Here is a 12,952-nt window from a genome sequence, read left to right as displayed (position 1 = left end):
TCAGTTTTAGAGAATGTTTTGTATTTTAAATTTAATTTGTGAAAACATCTGCCATTCAGTGAAGTGGCTCATTATGAAGAACAATAAATAATAGGGCGTTAGAAGCATTAAAAAGTGCAATAGATAAATAACATGATGGGAGCAAAAGTGTATTCATAAGAACATAGGAAAAGATCATTGGACCCAACAAACCTTTCCTTCATGATAGACTAATCCCATCTTACCATATCTCTCAATGATTTTCTCTCTCTCGAAATGCATCTAATTGTTTCTTGAACCTAATTTATGTCTCTTATCCCATGAAAAACACACTGAACAATTCTGCTGGAATAGGAGAAATGGATTTAACAATCTAAAGTAAATAAGCACATTTATGCTGTTTGCTTCATTGCTCCGTCTTGATCATTTATTCTGCAGAACTGTTGAGTTTTAGATGAAAAACGTTCTGCCTGACAAAATAAAGAAAATAAGTTTCTCGCCATGAAATGGGGAAGAATTCAGGTGATGCACATCTCAGTATATATCACACCATTTTATAGAGAAATTTTTGATAAACTTATAACTTAGATGACCAAAAACTATATCAATACATGTAAATAAAAAAGCAGAATTAAAAATAATGATTCCTGAAGAATTTTCAATTCCTACTAATCAAGTGCCTGAGGTAACTTTGTCTCTCCCTTTGTTATTGGACTTCCTGAATAAAATATCTATTTTAGGATTGTAGGAATCTTAACCTAAGGTATTTTTGCAACTTACAACTGTCTTGTCCTTGGAGCATACTTTTTTAATGTTAGCATTTTTTTTTGATAAATATGAAATCAATGATGAAAGAAAAAGGTCCACTGAGTTACACAGGCCTTTCTCAATTATGAACTACTGGCAGGATTTGGTACCATGCTTCTTTTATTCCATAGCTATTCTGGTGAGTTTAGACATTCCCAAATAAACCACTTGGTGTTTATTATCAAGGGAGCATCTGCTACCATTAATTACTTTTTAGTTTGACAATACTAATTGTCAATTATGCTTTATATTTAGGAAAATAACAACTTGGAGTTGTTCTCCATAGACCAGAGAAAGTTAAGAGATTTGATAGAGGTGTTCAAAATCATGAACGGCTTTTGACAGTAAATAAGGAGAAGCTGTTTCCAGTGGCAGAAGGGTCGGTAACTACACAACACAGATGTTAAGGTGATTGGCCAGAGGTGACATGAGGAAACATTTTTTTTACACAGCGAGTTGTAATGATCTGGAATGCACTTTCTGAAAGGGTGGTGGAAGCAGATTCATTAATAACTTTCAAAAGGGAATTGGATATATACTTGAAGGGAAAAAATTTACAGGGCCATGGGGAAAGAACAGTGGACTGGGACTAATTGGATAGCTCTTTCAAAGAGCTGGCACAGGCACAATGGTCCAAATGGCCTCCTCCTGTGCTGTATCATACTATGCTACTACTGTTATGATACTAAAAGAACATAGGACAGTGGATGTGGCAAACATTTGTCTGCATTTTAACCTACACCTTGTAATAGTGGATTGGTTTTGTCCTGAACTTCGTGTATTTACAGTGATTATTTTTACCGGTTGATGCACATTTATCAACTGAATTTATTGGAATGAATGAATGCTAAATAAAAATGAGTAAATTGCATTAATGTCTTAATCTCAATATAAATCTGTCTCAGTGTATTTTGTTTCATTAAGAAATTGCTTCGGTGCTTGACAAAACCAGTGGTGGCCAGATTTGTTTGAAAGTATGAGTGATAAGGCATGTAGTGTACTTCCTGGGATGAGGCACAGAGTGTGTCTTGAAATATACTTAGTCAACTTTTCCAAGTGTTATAACGGCCCCACACAATCTGACAATGTATAACTAAAAAGCTCTTGAATAACAGTCTGTAACCAAGGCCACTGCTTCAAGACAACTGAATAATGTCAATTTTAAAAAATTACATTGGATTCCATGACTTTTATTAATATTTTTATATATTCTTTAATTTAGTTTGATTTTTTTTGTGAAAATTCAAATCCAATTACCTCATTTATGACCTAAGAAAAGGAGTAGTTACAATAGGATTGAAGTAGGGCGTGAACTCAATATTGCATCAATTGTATTATTTGGCTGGGTGGGGTGGAAAGAGAGCTAAAGTACATAAAAATGCAATTTTTGCATGATGGATTTAGAAATATTTGGATGGGGCAGGCAGGCTTGGTGCAACATACATTTCCTAGGGTCTAAAATTTAGATTTTTGACACTTTTTGGTGTATTTTCAAACATTTTAACATGTTCTGATATTTGTAGCTAAAAATATTTTATTCTGGAATATATATATATTTATGCTGTATATTAAAAATGTATTGAAAACTCCTATGTCAACCTGGTCCTAAGGAAAATCTCATTATAAAAGTCTCAATTTACCTGCTATACCTGTTATGTCTGTGGGTGGTGCTGTGATACAGACTTTCAATTTTAGGCTTTAGTAACAATCTCAGGAACATACCTGGAGAAATCGGTGCCTGTTTAGAAATGAAGAAATCTTGCCAGTGCAGGTAGGCATCCCTGTTTTATAAATTGGAACTTCTTCACTGTCTGAAAAATATGGGGGCCCATTAAAAGTAAAATTGTTAAAGAAATTGGGGCCTCAATGAAAAAGATTAGAGACTATTATTTGCAAGGTACCTCTCCATCCACCCCCTCCCAACTGAGGTACTTTTAGCAACCCCTGGCAGAGTGTACTATTTAAAGTAACTGTCAGTGAAGTAATAGGAGTAAGTCATTCATAATCAAAGGTTTCAAAATTTCTACCAAAGGATAGCAATCCAATTAGCTAAATTGAGATCAGAGACAAAGTTAAACATGTTTTTCAAAAAGCTCGCTGTTGGTAAAGTTGTTGTACGAGACCTGTGATGCCAGGTCTCCACCCTCCTTACATTGGCCCAGGACACATTAAGAAATTCACAGTAACCCTTGGACTCTCAGATCGGATGATATGAGAGAAGCTAAGTTGAAGCTCATGGAATGGAGGGCAAATTATTGACCTGGTTAGGAAATTGGCTGAGCAGCAGGAGATAGCAAGTTGGGATAATGGGCAGGTACTCAAATTGGCAGGATGTGACTAGTGGTGTCCTCCAGGGATCTGTGTTGGGGCCTCAACTATGCACTATATTTATTAACGACTTAGATGACGGGTAAGAGAGCCACATATCTAAGTTTGCCGATGACACAAAGATAGGCAGCATTGTAAGCAGTGTAGATGGAAGCATAAAATTAGAGAGATATTAATCATAGAATCATAGAAGTTACAACATGGAAACAGGCCCTTCGGCCCAACATGTACATGTCGCCCAGTTTATACCACTAAGCTAGTCCCAATTTCCTGCACTTGGCCCATATCCCTCTATACCCATCTTACCCATGTAACTGTCCAAATGCTTTTTAAAAGACAAAATTGTACCCGCCTCTACTACTGCCTCTGGCAGCTCGTTCCAGACACTCACCACCCTTTGAGTGAAAAAATTGCCCCTCTGGACCCTTTTGTATCTCTCCCCTCTCACCTTAAATCTATGTCCCCTCGTTATAGACTCCCCTACCTTTGGGAAAAGATTTTGACTATCTACCTTTTCTATGCCCCTCATTATTTTATAGACTTGTATAAGATCACCCCTCAACCTCCTACTCTCCAGGGAAAAAAGTCCCAGTCTATCTAACCTCTCCCTATAAGTCAAACCATCAAGTCCCGGTAGCATCCTAGTAAATCTTTTCTGCACTCTTTCTAGTTTAATAATATCCTTTCTATAGTATGGTGACCAGAACTGTACACAGTATTCCAAGTGTGGCCTTACTAATGTCTTGTACAACTTCAACAAGACATCCCAACTCCTGTAATCAATGTTCTGACCAATGAAACCAAGCATGCTGAATGCCTTTTTCACCACCCTATCCACCTGTGACTCCACTTTCAAGGAGCTATGAACCTGTACTCCTAGATCTCTTTGTTCTATAACTCTCCCCAACGCCCTACCATTAACGGAGTAGGTCCTGGCCCGATTCGATCTACCAAAATGCATCACCTCACATTTATCTAAATTAAACTCCATCTGCCATTCATCGGCCCACTGGCCCAATTTATCAAGATCCCGTTGCAATCCTAGATAACCTTCTTCACTGTCCACAATGCTACCAATCTTGGTGTCATCTGCAAACTTACTAACCATGCCTCCTAAATTCTCATCCAAATCATTAATATAAATAACAAATAACAGCGGACCCAGCACCGATCCCTGAGGCACACCGCTGGTCACAGGCCTCCAGTTTGAAAAACAACCCTCTACAACCACCCTCTGTCTTCTGTCGTCAAGCCAATTTTGTATCCAATTGGCTACCTCACCTTGGATCCCGTGAGATTTAACCTTATGTAACAACCTACCATGCGGTACCTTGTCAAAGGCTTTGCTAAAGTCCATGTAGACCACGTCTACTGCACAGCCCTCATCTATCTTCTTGGTTACCCCTTCAAAAAACTCAATCAAATTCGTGAGACATGATTTTCCTCTCACAAAACCATGCTGACTGTTCCTAATTAGTCCCTGCCTCTCCAAATGCCTGTAGATCCTGTCCCTCAGAATACCCTCTAACAACTTACCCACTACAGATGTCAGGCTCACCGGTCTGTAGTTCCCAGGCACAACATTTGCTACCCTCCAATCTTCAGGCACCTCACCTGTAGCGGTGGATGATTCAAATATCTCTGCTAGGGGACCCGCAATTTCCTCCCTAACCTCCCATAACGTCCTGGGATACATTTCATCAGGTCCCGGAGATTTATCTACCTTGATGCGCGTTAAGACTTCCAGCACCTCCCTCTCTGTAATATGTACACTCCTCAAGACATCACTATTTATTTCCCCAAGTTCCCTAACATCCATGCTTTTCTCAACCGTAAATACCGATGTGAAATATTCATTCAGAATCTCACCCATCTCTTGTGGTTCCGCACATAGATGACCTTGTTGATCCTTAAGAGGCCCTACTCTCTCCCTAGTTACTCTTTTGCCCTTTATGTATTTGTAGAAGCTCTTTGGATTCTCCTTTGCCTTATCTGCCAAAGCAATCTCATGTCCCCTTTTTGCCCCCCTGATTTCTCTCTTAATTCTACTCCGGCAATCTCTATACTCTTCAAGGGATCCACTTGATCCCAGCTGCCTATGCATGTCATATGCCTCCTTCTTCTTTTTGACTAGGGCCTCAATCTCCCGAGTCATCCAAGGTTCCCTACTTCTACCAGCCTTGCCCTTCACTTTATAAGGAATGTGCTTACCCTGAACCCTGGTTAACACACTTTTGAAAGCCTCCCACTTACCAGACGTCCCTTTGCCTGCCAACAGACTCTCCCAATCAACTTCTGAAAGTTCCTGTCTAATACCATCAAAATTGGCCTTTCCCCAATTTAGAATTTTAACTTTTGGGCCAGACCTATCCTTCTCCATAGCTATCTTAAAACTAATGGAATTATGATCACTGGTCCCAAAGTGATCCCTCACTAACACTTCTGTCACCTGCCCTTCCTTATTTCCCAAGAGGAGGTCAAGTTTTGCCCCCTCTCTAGTCGGGCCATCCACATACTGAATGAGAAATTCCTCCTGAATACACAACAAATTTCTCTCCATCCAAGCCCCTAATGCTATGGCTGTCCCAGTCAATGTTGGGAAAGTTAAAGTCCCCTACTATTACCACCCTATTTTTCTTGCAGCTCTCTGTAATCTCCTTACATATTTGCTCCTCAATTTCCCGTTGACTATTTGGGGGTCTGTAGTACAATCCTATCAAAGTGATCTCTCCCTTCTTATTTTTCAGTTCTACCCATATAGACTCAGTGGGCGAACCCTCGGATATATCCCCCCTCACTACTGCCGTGATGTTCTCCCTAATCAAGAACGCAACTCCCCCTCCTCTCTTACCTCCTGCTCTATCTTTCCTATAGCATCTGTACCCTGGAACATTGAGCTGCCAATCCTGCCCCCTCCCTTAGCCATGTTTCAGTAATAGCTATAACATCCCAGTCCCATGTACCCATCCATGCCCTGAGTTCATCTGCCTTGCCCATCAGACTTCTTGCATTGAAATAAATGCAGTTTAATCTAGACTTCCCTTGGTCTTTGCCCTGCTTTCTCAGACCATCTGTCCGGTCATGTTCTGTCCACTCTCCCTTATTGCCTTTTGGTTCTGTCACCACTTTATTTCCCACTGACTTCCTGCATCGGTTCCCATCCCCCTGCCACATTAGTTTAAACCCTCCCCAACAGCATTAGCAAACACTCCCCCTAGGACATTGGTTCCAGTCCTGTCCAGATGCAGACCGTCCAATTTGTACTGGTCCCACCTCCCCCAGAACCGGTTCCAATGGCCCAGGAATTTGAATCCCTCCCTCTTGCACCATCTCTTAAGCCACATATTCATCCTTGCTATCCTGTCATTCCTACTCTGACTAGCCCGTGGCACTGGTAGCAATCCTGAGATTGCTACCTTTGAGGTCCTACTCTTCAGTTTAACTCCTAACTCCCTAAATTCAGCTTGTAGGACCTCATCCTGTTTTTTACCAATATCGTTGGTGCCTATATGCACCACGACAACTGGCTGTTCACCCTCCCCCTCCAGAATGTCCTGCAGCCGCTCAGAGACATCCTTGACCCTTGTACCAGGGAGGCAACATACCATCCTGGAGTCTCGGTTGCGTCCGCAGAAACGCCTGTCTATTCCCCTTACAATCGAGTCCCCTATCACTATAGCTCTGCCACTCTTTTTCCTGCCCTCCTGTGCAGCAGAGCCAGCCACGGTGCCATGAACCTGGCCACTGCCACCTTCCCCTGGTGAGCCATCTCCCCCAACAGTATCCAAAACGGTGTACCTGTTTTGGAGGGAGATGACCGCAGGGGACCCCTGCACTGCCTTCCTACTCTTCCTCTGTCTGTTGGTCACCCATTCACTATCTCCCTCAGTAATTTTTATCTGCGGTGTGACCAACTCACTGAACGTGCTATCCACGACTTTCTCAGCATCGCGGATGCTCCAAAGTGAGTCCATCCACAGCTCCAGAGCAGTCAGGCGGTCAAACAGTAGCTGCAGCTGGACACACTTTCCACAGGTGAAGGAATCAGGGATAGACTAAGTGAATGGGCAAAACTGTGGCAAATGGATTTCAATGTAGGTAAATGTGAGGTCATCCACTCTGGACCAAAAAAGGATAGATCAGTGTACTTTCTGAATGGTGAAAAGCTCGAAACAGTGGAGATCCAAAGAGACTTAGGGGTCCATGTACATAATTAAAATGTCATGGACAGATACAGAAAATAATCAAAAAGGCTAATTAAATGCCAGCCTTTATATCTAGAGGACTGGAATACAAGGGGGTAGAAGTTATGCTACAGCTATACAAAATCCTGGTTAGACCACACCTGGAGTACCGTGTTCAGTTCTGGAAATTGTACCTTAGGAAGGATTTATTGACCTTGGGGGAGGCCGGGTGCAGAGTAGATTTACTAGAATGATACCTGGACTCCAAAGGTTAAATCACGAGGAGAGATTACACAAACTAGGGTTATATTCCCTGGAATTTAGAAGATTAAGGGGTGATTTGATCGAAGTTTTCAAGATATTAAGGGGAACTGATAGGGTAGATAGAGAGAAACTATTTCTGCTGGTTGGGGAGTCTAGGACTAGGGGACATAGCCTAAAAATTAGAGGCAGGACTTTCAGGAGTGAAGTTAGGAAACACTTCTACACGCAAAGGGTGGTAGAACGTCAGAAATCTTCCGCAAACGGCAGTGATGCTAGTTGAATTGTTAATTTTAATCTGAGATTGATAAATTTTTGTTAACCAAAGGTGCGAAGGGATATGGGGCTAAGGCGGGTATATGGCATTAGGTAACGGATCAGCCACTGAATGGCAGAATGGGCTTGTGGGGCTAAATGGCCTATTCCTATGTTCCTAGAGCTGGGAGACCTCAGAAGATAAGTGAAACCTTTTTCTTCAGGTCTCCAATGGATGCTCAGGGCTGGAAGCCTTCTGGCTGATGTACTAAATACCCTAGGACCCCAATTTTTAAAAAACAGTTTTATGATCTTGTCCCTTCCACTTTTAGACAATCAGCAAAATACTGCAGATGCTGGAAATCTGAAATTAAAACAAAATGCAGAAAACAGTCAGCAAGTAGAAATATTTCTTGCACCATATATATTGGGCTGCAAGGCATATATATTGCTGGTTTAAGTGCCCGAACCTGCCCGCCACTTACCTCTGGCACTTACTTTACTAATATTTGCATTATCAGGTAGCTTGAGTGCCCGTCTGTCTGACGAGAGCATATAGTCACAAATGTCCTTCTGTTTTACAAAAGACTGAGAATATCTCTAAAGTGGAGATAACGGAGCTGAAAATCCACAGCTCTCCTGGCACACACATTCCGTAAGTCCTAAGCTAGGGATGAGGAAACTCCAAGACTTTCCCAGGCTTGCTCGTTCATTGGTAGATAATCTTAAATCCATCAGTGAGGGAGCAGTGTTGAGAATAGACTGTTTAGAAAATTGCAGGTTCCATCAAATTGAGATAAGCAAACTGAGCGGCTTAAAAAAGGAGATAGAAACAGAGCAGACAGTTAAGAGTGCAAGAGGATGAATCAACAGTCTATTACTCTTTAGTTAACTTCACTCCAATAGTGTTGCTTTTCTTAGATTTTTTATACATTTTAGTTCTGCAGGGTTTATTTCTAATACTGTATATATAATATATATGTACAGTGCATATATTTAAGAGACATCAATTTATTTCAACAAACCTATATAGCAATTGTTCCTTCCTAAAGCCTGGGGCTCTGAATAGTATGCTTATATCACCTCTATAGATGTTACCTTCATTTGTATGTGTGTCTTGTACTGCCATTATTTACACAGACCTTTTCTTATCTGATCGCAGTTAGAGCAAGCAGACTAATGCCGTCAGCACTGCAACATGCTATTTGTTCTCCCCTTTCAGCCTGTTAATTTTTAAACAAAATTGGAAGATTTGATAATGTGTCTCTGAGGGAAGATGTTACATTGTGTAAAGGCATGGAGGTATTGCATATCCAAGAGGTGCTTGATACATCTCACAGCCTGAGAGAACCAAAGACAAAGGAAAGAACTGTCTTATGGCACAGAGGAAATATATTAGCATACTTAATAGTAGTTCCAATATTTTGAATCCCTTCACATCTATATTATATTAAGTATTCCTGTGGATGGGTATGCCACAAGTAAGAGTTAGAGAGTCATCTGGTATGATTTGACAAATGTAAAAGCTTTACTAGGACCCTTATATAGCTGACATAATTGTAAAGAAGGATAAGGTATGTAAGGACCTTTATACTGCAGGGCTGTGATCCAGATTTACACCTTGATTTGTGGGTGTGGGAGTATATGCTGGAAATGGGAACAGGCACATTACGTGCAGAAGCATCTAAATGGTATCATTCTTCCAAATTCCCATTACTTCTGCTGCAGTTTCATTGAACGCATAGTACACTTGTATGAAGCTGGTAACTACCAAGCCAGGACTACCTAATGCTGGTGGCAAGGAGTGTCACTGTAATTTCATTTACCATTTAAAGGCCATTTTGAGATTTTTTTTTAAAGGGGAACTGCAGTCTGTTCCTCCACCTGCTTCTATCCACACATCTTCGAAGGTACATTATTTAACATCCCGAAACAAGAGGGGAAGTAGCACATGGGGTTTTCTATGGGGAATCCCTCTATTCACTATTGTAATGGAGAATGAGGAACAGGAAGCCTGCATGGAAGGCAAGTCCCACTCTTACATAAGTGCCTGACACCTTTCCACTGTTACATCCTCCACATCCTATACCAGTTTAAACCCTAGCACTCACAAAAGCATGAGTGAAGACTTGTGCCCGGGGGGACTGCGTTTCACCAGGCAAGCACTGGTTAACTTGTTGATTACTGCTCTGCATTGGACGGATATGTTGAGTGTAAAAGGTTTTTTTTTATCAACCGCTTCCTTAGCTATTTCAACACCATTCATGGAACACACTTCACCCATTTTTCCTTTCTACGTGCAATTCTTTACACTTGCCTTGTCTGTATTAAATTTCAAATTAGAAATAGTACAGGTTCTAATAGCAATCCCTAGGGAATATGCTTTCAATACATCTCTCCACCCTGACATTACTCCTCTACCTTTCAGCCAATCTCTTGCTCATACCAAAGATTTATCCTGAATCCCCACAGCTTTGAGATTAACTAATAGCCAACTTCCCAATCTATATAGATCCCTCCACATATGATGAGCCTTCTCTTGATTATTTGCAATTTCCCCATCTCCACCATGGTGGCATCAACAAAAATTGCTGGTTTTGTCTCTATTCCCACCACATTCTTGGTACAGAACTATGAAGTTTACAGCTCAAAGATTCAGCCCATTATGTCTCTTTGCTACAGCAATCCAAAATTTATCCCAGTTGCTGTTTCTTTCTCTGCTTCAAATGTTCATTTACTCTTCCCTTAATAGATGCAATGGTTCCTGCCCCAACTACTCTATTACAAAATATTCCTTGCTTTAATAACTGTAAAGATTTTTCTCCTAATATCTCCTTTTAAATTGATGACCCCTCACCACTAACTCCCCAACCAGGGTAAATAATCTTTCCCCATTAACCCTGTCAAAGCCCTTCATCACTTTAAAATCTCCTTTTAGGCTTCCCTGCTTCAGTAGAAATAGTCCCAGTTGCTCACAATGGCTTTCGTAACATTTCTATAATGGATCAGCTAAAACTGCACACAGCACTCTATATCTATCCTCTATCTTGTACAAACGTATAAATGTTACCAATGTATTCAATGCCCCTTTTTATAAAACCCAAAATACTACTTTTTTGTGGCTTCATAATCTGCCTTCATTTATAAGGATTTATCTATTTGTTTTCCAAGTGACTGCTCCACACACTATATATGAATAGCAATGGTCCCAGTATTGGTTTTTGGGGCACCTCATTAGTCAATTCACACTACTTGGACAGAGCTCAATGCACAATCATACTCTGATGCAGCCATTTGCCAGTCCACTTCAAAAGGTAACTCGACAGTCATTGTTTATCTAAACTTCAGCTTTAATAGTGCTGCTAGGAGGTTGGTCTAAGATTTTTAAAAAGGCATGGAATAGGTGGGCAGTTGTTTAAGTGAACTTAAAAGATAAAAATAGCAGATGAACCAATAAGCACAAGGAGAAATGGAAAAAAAAATGTACTTGGGACTACCAGGGTTCAGTGAGCAAATGCATTATGGGAGAATTGATTCCCAATAACCTCAGAAAGACCAACAGCCATCCCTCAAGAAACTGTGGCATAACAGTCAAATCAAATGCACCTATTCTGCTCCAGGATGAATTTGTTGAAATTTCCATGGCATGCAGACCACATAAACTGGAGCTGAGCGACCAATACGACAAAGCCAACATTGAAGATCAACTTGGAGGATGAATTTCCTGAAACCACTCTGGGGTGCAGTAAAAGGCACCCTTAGTTCAATATCAATTGACACTGACCATCTAACCAAATATTTGGAGAGATGGCCAGTATCAAGTTGATCTTGCACCAAGGACATGTTTTCTTAGAGTCGTTAGCTTTTGAAATAAATTGCCGCCTCAGGCAGTGAGGATGGATTTGCTGCGAACATTCAAAAGGGATCTGGATGAGTTCCTAACCTTATGGCTGAAATCACGGCATACAAAAGGTAGGTGGGATATTTGGGGCGGGGGGGTTGGGGGTGAGAATGTGTCTTCTGGTCACCATGATCTCCTGGAACTTGTGAAGATAACCTTCGGGAGCTGGTAAGGAATATCCCAGCTTTTTCTCCCTAAATTGGCCTACTTTTTTTGGGGATCTCCCAGGAGATTGTGTGGCTGGCCTATGTTGGGGGGTGGGGGGAGTGGGGGCAATGGGGGTCACATTGTGTTAAAGTTGCACCATGACAGTACGAACCATCACGATGGAACAGCTGGGCTTATCCTGTCTGTCATTTTTGTATGTTCGTATGGTCCCAGACTTTGCCAAGGTTACTTTGATACCAATTCACAAAGACATAAGATGTGAATTGGTGGGGAAGATTAAGCATCACAAAGGGGCTCTTCTCCAGGAAGTCGAAGATGTTGACACAAAATAATTCAGCAGCATGGTCAGAAACCTGAGGCTTCAAAAAGTAAATAACACTATCGTTTCTTCCAGAGATCATTTCCAACATTTTACCTGTTTACAATGAACCTATTGAGAGAGTCTGAAGCAAACTATGCACTGCAGGAAATCATATGATAGAAGGTGGCAGTGTTGGCAACGTTTGAAACCAGTCACTGGCATGGGCTGATGTACACGAGGCCAAGGTGGAGCAAGAATACCAGATGATATGCATTTTGACGGACGAACTTAAAGAAAACAGTACACTTACATTCAATGACAAAAGGAATCTTAAAAATTCTGTAAGAACATTTTTTAAGCCAGTGGATGCGACCAAGTGTGGAAAGAACCTTTTCCTTGTCGAGCATCAGAACAACACTACCATTAACAGCAGTAGAAAAAGACCTTCCAGGAACGGGTGGCAAGGAGAAAAGACAGAGAAGGGATTATAGAACAAGGCCACATGTACAGCACAGACTGACAGAGGTAGTGTGGTTTATAATGATACACAACAGTGATTCTTAAAAAAAGGGCACGTCCTGTGACCTACATCCCCCCCCCCCCAAACTGAAAAAGACAGTACAGAGCCTTGTATGTGGAGGATGAATAGATGAGTTCTACAATTTCACCACGAGGTGGTGCTAAAAACTAGCACTGTGCTAATTCGGCTGAGCTATCACGATGACTGATATCCTAGACATATAAGCATTCCCATTAATGTTTAAATAA

General features: G+C 41.1%; 1 long non-coding RNA gene across 1 annotated transcript; it reads left to right on the top strand.

Annotated features, from left to right (window-relative positions):
* Positions 1 to 2,480: 2,480 nt before the first annotated feature.
* On the top strand, positions 2,481 to 12,931 carry LOC137322456 (uncharacterized). Its single transcript, XR_010963132.1, has 3 exons — positions 2,481 to 2,557; positions 11,435 to 11,786; positions 12,278 to 12,931. It is a non-coding gene; the product is annotated as an uncharacterized lncRNA (long non-coding RNA).
* Positions 12,932 to 12,952: the final 21 nt, after the last annotated feature.

Source organism: Heptranchias perlo, chromosome 6, assembly GCF_035084215.1.
Source record: "Heptranchias perlo isolate sHepPer1 chromosome 6, sHepPer1.hap1, whole genome shotgun sequence".
Classification (NCBI taxonomy): domain Eukaryota; kingdom Metazoa; phylum Chordata; class Chondrichthyes; order Hexanchiformes; family Hexanchidae; genus Heptranchias; species Heptranchias perlo.
The sequence above is the reverse complement of the archived record's forward strand: the minus strand, read 5'-3'. Positions and strand labels throughout refer to the sequence as shown.